At 29.7% G+C, this 8,733-nt stretch overlaps 2 long non-coding RNA genes across 2 annotated transcripts; both read right to left on the bottom strand.

Annotated features, from left to right (window-relative positions):
- Positions 1 to 2,088: 2,088 nt before the first annotated feature.
- Positions 2,089 to 6,168, bottom strand: LOC107060408 (uncharacterized). The gene is made up of 3 exons (XR_001473340.1): positions 6,098 to 6,168; positions 4,560 to 4,628; positions 2,089 to 2,161 (listed from the first exon to the last, which is right to left on the bottom strand). It is a non-coding gene; the product is annotated as an uncharacterized lncRNA (long non-coding RNA).
- A 1,378-nt stretch (positions 6,169 to 7,546) lies between these two features.
- LOC107060409 (uncharacterized) lies at positions 7,547 to 8,215 on the bottom strand. The gene is made up of 2 exons (XR_001473341.1): positions 7,944 to 8,215; positions 7,547 to 7,624 (listed from the first exon to the last, which is right to left on the bottom strand). It is a non-coding gene; the product is annotated as an uncharacterized lncRNA (long non-coding RNA).
- Between the last annotated feature and the right edge of the window lie 518 nt (positions 8,216 to 8,733).

An 8,733-nucleotide genomic window follows, 5' to 3' on the forward strand; every position in this document is an offset into this window, starting at 1 on the left:
TACCTAAATGTCAAAAATCATTGTCATATATCTCATATCGACATTTACCTAAATGTCAAAAATAAATGTCATGTATCTCATACTGACATTTATCTATTTGTCGAAAATAAATGTCATATATCTCATACTGACATTCACCTAAATGTCAAAAATATATGTCGTAAATTTCTTAGCCACATTCAACTAAATGTCAAAAAATAAATGTCATAAATTTATTACCAACATTTAACTATATGTTGCGAAGTAAATGTCGTAAATTCTTTTCTACATTTACCTAAATGTCACAAAGTAAATGTCACAAATTCTTCCCGACAATTACCTAAATGTCGAAAAAATTCTCGACACTAAAATTTACGACATTTGGTCAATTTTAATGTTAGTTTAAAAGGAACAGAAATACTAATAAAAGCATGTTTTAGAGAAGGAATAGATACACCCATAGAAATATACTTAGCGGATGATAGAATCATACAACCCATAGAAAAAAGTATAATAAGTGCAGTAAAAGGTAACCTCATATACCAAAAATTTAAATTTATAATAAGTGCTAACTACTCAGTAGCAATAAATGACAGAAATATAGATAAATCATTAGTATTATATTGGAAAATGTCAGGAATAGAACTAGCCCCGGGAAGTAAAATATTTACAGCTAGATGTAAAAACTTATATGTTTTAACAACAAAACATAAAATAACAGCAAAAAATAAAATAAAAAAAATAAAAATAGAAGATCCTTTTGAAAGAATAGTCAAAACATGCTTAAACATGCTTTTATTAGTATTTCTGTTCCTTTTAAACTAACATTAAAATTGACCAAATGTCGTAAATTTTAGTGTCGAGAATTTTTTCGACATTTAGGTAATTGTCGGGAAGAATTTGTGACATTTACTTTGTGACATTTAGGTAAATGTAGAAAAGAATTTACGACATTTACTTCGCAACATATAGTTAAATGTATTTATGACATTTATTTTTTGACATTTAGTTGAATGTGGCTAAGAAATTTACGACATATATTTTTGACATTTAGGTGAATGTCAGTATGAGATATATGACAGTTATTTTCGACAAATAGATAAATGTCTGTATGAGATACATGACATTTATTTTTGACATATAGGTAAATGTCGGTATGAGATATATGACATTTATTTTCGACAAATAGATAAATGTCAGTATGAGATACATGACATTTATTTTTGACATTTAGGTAAATGTCGATATGAGATATATGACAATGATTTTTGACATTTAGGTAAATGCCGGTAATAATTTCTGACATTTATGAAATGCCGTTTAAAATTTTTGACATTTAAATTAAATGTTGGTAAAAAAAATTCAAGACACTTATGACATTTATAAAATGTCACAGACACTTTACTTAACGTCAACAAATGATATTATTGAATGTCATAAAATTAGTGACATTATTCTAAATTTTGCAAAATGTCATATCATTTTCTACATTTAGACTAATGTTGTTATCAAGTTTCTTTAAACATCCCTAAAAATTCTATATATATTTTTTCTCAAGACACAAATACTTATACACAATTCGTGCATTCAACACTATTCTCTTTATAACCAATATTTTATGTAAAGCAAATGTTTTCTAATATTATAACCAAAGAACAAATAGCACTGTAATAAGTGTATAGTAAAAGTTAAACAATGTCAAAACAAATGATCTGTTCTATCTCAAGTAAAAATGAGATCTAACTAATTACAATAATTTCAAAAAAATCAACTAATTAACTCCTAATTAAAATGGAATTAAAGTCACTAATAAAATTTGTAATAAAGCTTTATGATCAATCCAAAAGTCGAGCATTTTGAAGTTGATTCTTGACCTCAGTTTCCTTAAAAATTCTGCACAAGAAATTCACATAATTTTTTTTTTATAACTATATAATAATAGATATTAGATCCTCATTAACTAGAAAAAATTGAATTACAAAAAATAACGAATTGAACTTTTCTAAAAACAAACATATTGAGGAATTGATGAAAAAGGAGTAACTAACTATATTGATGATATTTTCCTCCCTTTGAAAAAATAAAGGAAAGAGGTTTGATGATTTGTAGTTTTTTTCAAACTTACCCACTTCCTTTTATTTTTTCCAACTATGCTAGTTCCAATCTTCTTGATCATGTTAGCCTGAGAAAAAAGATTAACTTTATTATTTTGATACTTTACGAAATTTAAAATTAACATTTCATTGAATACATAAGTGTGCCAATGTTTCTAGAATAATCAATTGTTGGGTGTTGGAGTGGAGACAAATGGCCGAGGAAGAAAAGAAGGTTGCGTTTAATAATTATGAACAAGAAAATCTACGTATAAGGAACTTGAGCAATCTGGACAAATAGATGAACATGAAGATTACTACCAAAACATTGTTATAAATAACGCAGAGGTCAAAACCAAAATTAATGACAAGGTGGAAGGCAACTAATATGCTGGACAAAATGAGGACAGACATAATGAGAGTTATACCAATCCTATTTGTAAAGATCTTAGCATGAGCAAACTTCAAGAAGTCCACAAATAAAAAAAAGGGCCTACTAAGGCTAGGAAAAGTAACAAGAAAAAAATACCTAAGCTTCAGATAAAAGAGCTATTCAAACCAACTTTATTTATTATATATTTATGAGATTTCACTAATTAATTTCCAATCCATATAGAAGTAAAACAATACAAATATACTCACTGATTAATTTATAACCAACCACACTATATAGCTCACACAAGTTACAATATATATAATTATAAGAGTAAACAAATAGCTAGAAATAGTTATAACCAGAAGTTGTAAAAAGAGGTGGGAACTGGAAACCAAAGATAATTGTGACACAAAAAGGAAAAAAAGGAAAATGGGAAGAACAAAGGAACAATCAACAATAAAAAAGAATCAGTTCAATAAGAAAAGAAGAACAAGAATAAAAAAGTGTGACAAGAAGGAAAAGATGAAAAAATGGCAAAAGTTCTCCAGAAAAATATTCCCCTCCTCACAAAGGAGGGAGATCAAATTAGTTTTTCTCACTCTTATGTTTCCATGATTAGAGCAGTTTTTTGGAATATTAGGGGATGAAATCATATAAAGCTACTCAAAGACTCAAAAATTGATTAATACAAACAACACTAACTTGTTTGCAATCCTTGAACTTTTTGTGTCCTTGACTCAGATCAATGGTTATATGAAGTATTTAGAATTTCAACATAGTATTTTCAATGATAATGGTAAGATATGATTCTTATTCACCGAAAATTCAGACTTAGCTTCTATTATATACAACAGTGAACAACCGGTTACTATAAAGATACACTACGGGGTTGCCAATATTGATCTTTTTATTCCTGTTGTTAATGACAAATGCATGGCTACGTACTAACAGGAGAGATTTATGGACTAGCTTAAAAAATGTTTATCAGCATTTATACGGTCCTTGGTGTAATGGAGCGACTAAAATATAATTCTTGACACTACTGAAAAATTGGGAGGTAGACAACACAGAATGCACACGAGTTAGTTGTGAAGTCACGAATCTTGGACAATTGGGACCTAACTTCACATGGTGCAACAATAGAAGACAAAACAAAAGAATATGAAAAAGGTTTGATTGAGTATTTTCTAATGACCAATAGACTCAATTGTTTCAGAGCAATGATATTAGACATTCGGAGAGAATTGATTCAGATCACAGACCTATCTTAATCAGTTGTTTTCATTATAATCAGATTGGTATTTAATACTTCAAGTTCGTAGATTTTTGGACTAAGCAAATTTATTTTCATGGCTTTGGTAGAAGAAGTTCAAGTTGTTATATCAAAGGCAATTCAATGTGGGTTCTACAACAAAAATTCAAGATTCTGAGCATGAAACTTTGATTGTGGTCCAGAGAAGTTATTTGGAATGTGAATGAGCATGTAAGTAAACGGGAAAGAAAAATGTTGGAACTGGAAGAACTGAACTTGGCTAACAACAACAACCAAAGTAGAGAAAATCTTCTCTAAAGTCAGGCAGAATATACGAGATGCATGGTTAGATATTCAACAGACACTATTGCAGAAAGCACATATCAAATGGGCCGAGGAAGAAGACAATAACACCCAGTACTTTCACAACATTATTAGAGACAAAAGAAGGAGGCCACAACTACATAGGATCAAAAACCACAATGGTGGATGTGTATAGGGAAGTGATAACATCACCGAAGCAGCCATACATCACTTGGAACATATCTTCAATCTACCACACCAGTTCACAGATCATGCTATTCTAGACATCATCCTGACTTGTATGAATCAGGAGGACAACATTAAGCTTACTAAGGTTTTTGATATAGAGGAGATTAAAGAAGCAATTATAAATATGAGTGCATGTAGTGCAACTGGACCAGATGGTTATAATGGGTACATGATGTGTGATTAACAGTTAATCGATTAATCTAAAATTAAAAAAGAAAGAAGAATCAATTGATTCCACGATCATATAAACTTTAGGATCTAAGCAAATTAAAATAAAATTCAAAACTTGAATGAAATTTTCTCGAACCTTTTTTGTGTGAACAACTGGAACAGGTGATAATGATTGTTGACAATCATCGAATGAGTTATCAGGAACCTATTGCAAAAGAGGAAAACTATTATAATTAAGAGAAACTAAGCAATCATCTAAAAAAGTACTTTTTTGTGAACAAAACAATTATTTCACCTGCTTTGATTTTAAATTTGCATCAACAATAATATCCAAAGACTCTATAACCAGAAGCAGTAAAAAGAGGAGGGAACTCCAAACCAGAGATAATAGTGATGAGAAAAAGAGAAAAATGGAGAATGAGGGAAATGGGAAGAACAAAGGAACAATCAACAATAAAAAAGAATCAGTTCAACAGGGATTTGCTATACAAAATTAAGGAAGATCTACTCAAGGTAACAATGATAATATTCAAAAGGAACAAGATCAAAAGAGATGGAAAGCAACAAAAATCAAATTGATATTGAAGAGCGAGAAATTGAAGCAGAAGAAGCTCCCAACACTTGCGATATAGTTCAAGAATCTAACAACATTCAGAGATGATAAACGACATATCCCCACAACAGTTAACAGTAACACTAGAAAGAACAACTAAAATAACAAAACACTAGATAACACCAAGGGTCAAAGCAAACAGAATCAACAAAAACATAAGCAAAACGAAAATCACTCAGATATGGGTCAATTAATAGTCCAAGATGATGAAAGGCAACTGATTACTGTAGCTCATGGAGGTGAATACTATGAAACCTCTAGCAATATTCCAGCGAGATAAAGGTTATCCCTCGACTTGATTTGGTGATTGATCTTAATATAAAACCAATCAAAAAATTCCACACAACATCAAGGTATGTCTGAACAGAGAATTGAAATGTCAAGCCCTAATGGAAAAATTGTGATTGCCTGAACGTTTGTGAGTAAGGGTCATACTCTTGACGGGGTTCTAAATGATAATAATGGTTTCTCTCCAGTTAAGAAACGAAGACCAAGGATCAAAAAGTGTGATAAGAAGGAAAAAGATGAAAAAATAGAAAAAGTTGTCTAGAAAAACATTCCCCTCCTCACAAAGGATGGAGATCAAATTAGTTTTTCCCAATCTTATGTTTTCATGAGTAGAGCAATTTTTTGGTCTATTAGGGGATGAAATCAAAGAAAGCTACTCAAAAAACTCAAAATATTGATTACTAAAAACAACATTTACTTGGTTGCAATCCTTGAACCTTTTGTGATTATATTAAGTATTTGAGATTTCGACATAGCATTTCCAAAGATAATGGTAAGATATGGTTCTTATGGACCGACAACTATCAGACTTCCATTATAGACAACAGTGAACAATAACAGCTTACTATAAAGATACACTACGGGGCTGCCAATATTGATCTTTTTTACCTGCTGTTTATGCCAAATTCATGGCTACATACAGTGATTACTAGTTGATCGGTTAATCCAAAATTAAAACAGAAAGAAGGATCAGTTGATCCCATGATCATATAAATGTAAGGATTTAAGAAAATTAAAATAAAATTAAAAATTTGAATGAAATTCTCTCTAACCTTTTTTGTTTGAACAATTGGAACATGTGATAATGATTGTTGACAATCTTCAAGTGAGTTATCAGGAACCTATTGCAAAAGAGGAACACTATTATAATTAAGAGCAACAAAGCTATCATAAAAAAGTACTTTGTTTGTAAACAACACAATTATTTCTGCTTTGATTTTAAATTTGCATCAAGATTAATACCCAAAGACTCTATATATGCTTGTATTCCTTTCTTCACTTTATCAGCTATAATTTCTTCCATATCCCTTTTTGCTTCCGATAATTTTCTCTCCATCGCTTCCTTTCTCTTTTGCTTCCTCTTTCGCTTCTAAAAACTTCTTATCCATCTCTTCCATCTCTATTTTTGTTTCAGATATCTTTTCGGTCATCTCAATTTTCATAGCTAATGTAGCTTTTTGAACTTCCATCGCAACCCTTGTATCAAAATCTCTTTTTTCAGCCTGAGATCATTTATATACGGGGCCATAAACTAAGCTAGGAGATGCTCATTTTCCTAAAGTTCGGACAATTCCATGAGCGTCTGATCCCATTACTTGTGAGTACACATCATTAGGAGCACATCCAGGGACATTCAAATCAGGATACACCTCAGCAAGATCATCCATTTGTTTCTTTTTGAAAGAAAGGTAAAGTAATGAAAAGTTAAAAAAAATTGTAATAGAATGAAAGTACCTATATATTTATAAAGAGTAAGAATATACCATAACTTCACCAGCTATATCATTTACTGGTTGTTTATTCGCTCTCATGTGGGTTTTTTTAAACACCTCAATACGAGTTGGCTTTACACCATTATTCTTTTTTGTCATCTGTTTGAATAGTAAGAGTTTGCCATTAAATATTCGTGATAAATATTATTTAATATATTAAATATTTGGCTAAAGTTGCACATATTTTTAATGTTTTGGCTAATGAAGCTGCACTTTTCACTTCTAAAGTTTCACTTTACTCCAAAATAAAAATAAAAATATATCAGCCCATATAATACATGTTTTTCGCACACTTAACTAAAGAATAAGAAGATATTGTTACTTATTACCATATAAAAGTCTATAGTTTCACTTTACTCCAAAATTAGAAAAAACATATTAGACCATATAATACATGTTTTCCGCACACTTGACTAACGAATAAGGAGACATTATTAATTATAACCATATAATAGTATTCAGATTAAAAAGAATAGAGTATACACCTAAGTAAATTTCAATTTGACAAAATAGATATCAAGCTAACCTTTGATTGATTTTACTATAGATATATTTTAGACTAAAACTGTAAAAAAATAAGTATCAAGGTTTACACAATTTTTCTTTTGAGTAGTATAAAAGAAGAACTTTGTAAATACTTGTAGAACGAAAAAAACATTTTTGGAGTTTCTTACCCAACAAAACCTTAGATCTCCATACTATTAAAGAAAACAAAAAACACATAATAACCTGTAAAGTTCACACAAAGAGTCCTGAAATCTACACCAATGTTGTTCGGCTACTGTTGTTTTCTTTGTAATCTTTAAACTGCAAATCAATAGTAAAATTTCAACAAATAAATATAATGTATGAAGGCTATTCATGTGAAATTACATAATATTTAAAAATTATATAAGAAGTACTTCAAACTCCAAATCTATTTCAAAGCACAAATTTTTGTAAGAATCTCTCTAAAGAACTTCAAGTAATATACTCGCCTCAAGAACATACGAAAGAGTTTTGAAGAAAATACTAAAATTTTCGATTGTTTGAAATTTATATTGATAAAAAGAGGTGCAATTTTCGGAATTGGAGGAAGGAAGCCCTAAAATCAGAATTAAAAGGCGGGAAGTGTCGAAAAATTTACCTCCAATTTGTTTTTTCCTCCGTATATGGAAAAAACTCCATATTTATCGGTTGAAATCTGCAATTTTCCATATCTTTTTATGACTTTAATTTGTGGAGAGAAAATTGTAAAATTGAAAGGACTTGACAAATTTTAACAAAGATGGGACTGAGTTTGAGAAAAGGACTCAAATTGAGAGGACCCAACATCTAAATTTGTTGTTTGATTTGAAAATTTGTTGGATCTAGCTCTCTCTCATATGGGTCTTGTGTAGGGATTTTGCTAATTTGATTGGTTTTTGCACTTCTCCTCTTTCAAAAGTCAAATGGGTCTAGTGTAGGGATTTTACTATTTGAGAATAAATTTTTTATAAATGTAATTCTTGAACAAATTTCAAGCATTAAAAAAAGATGTGACCTTTGGCATCCTATTTTTAATTTAGTTCATTATTTAATTGCTTTTACAAGATTATTCATTTTATTCTGCTCTCTTCTTCATTTTTACTCCTTTACTAATTTTTAAAAAATAATAATTTTTATTTTCACTTATGACATATAAAAAAAATAAAATTATTATTTTTCTATTTTTATCCTTAATATTAATTCATTATTTTCCGAAATAATTTTAGAAGATCTAAGACTATACATAAACTAATGTGGATATTGTAATATACCTTTCACTTTCTAGTTATAGTCTTTATGCCAATGAACTTGTCCACGCTTCACACAGTTATGAAAGACGATAAGATGTCAATTTCTATTTATCAAAGCATATGATTGATTTCATAGAGAGAATCGTTTGGTTAGTAGTT

The sequence above is a fragment of the Solanum tuberosum genome, unplaced genomic scaffold (assembly GCF_000226075.1).
Source record: "Solanum tuberosum cultivar DM 1-3 516 R44 unplaced genomic scaffold, SolTub_3.0 scf00079, whole genome shotgun sequence".
NCBI lineage: Eukaryota > Viridiplantae > Streptophyta > Magnoliopsida > Solanales > Solanaceae > Solanum > Solanum tuberosum.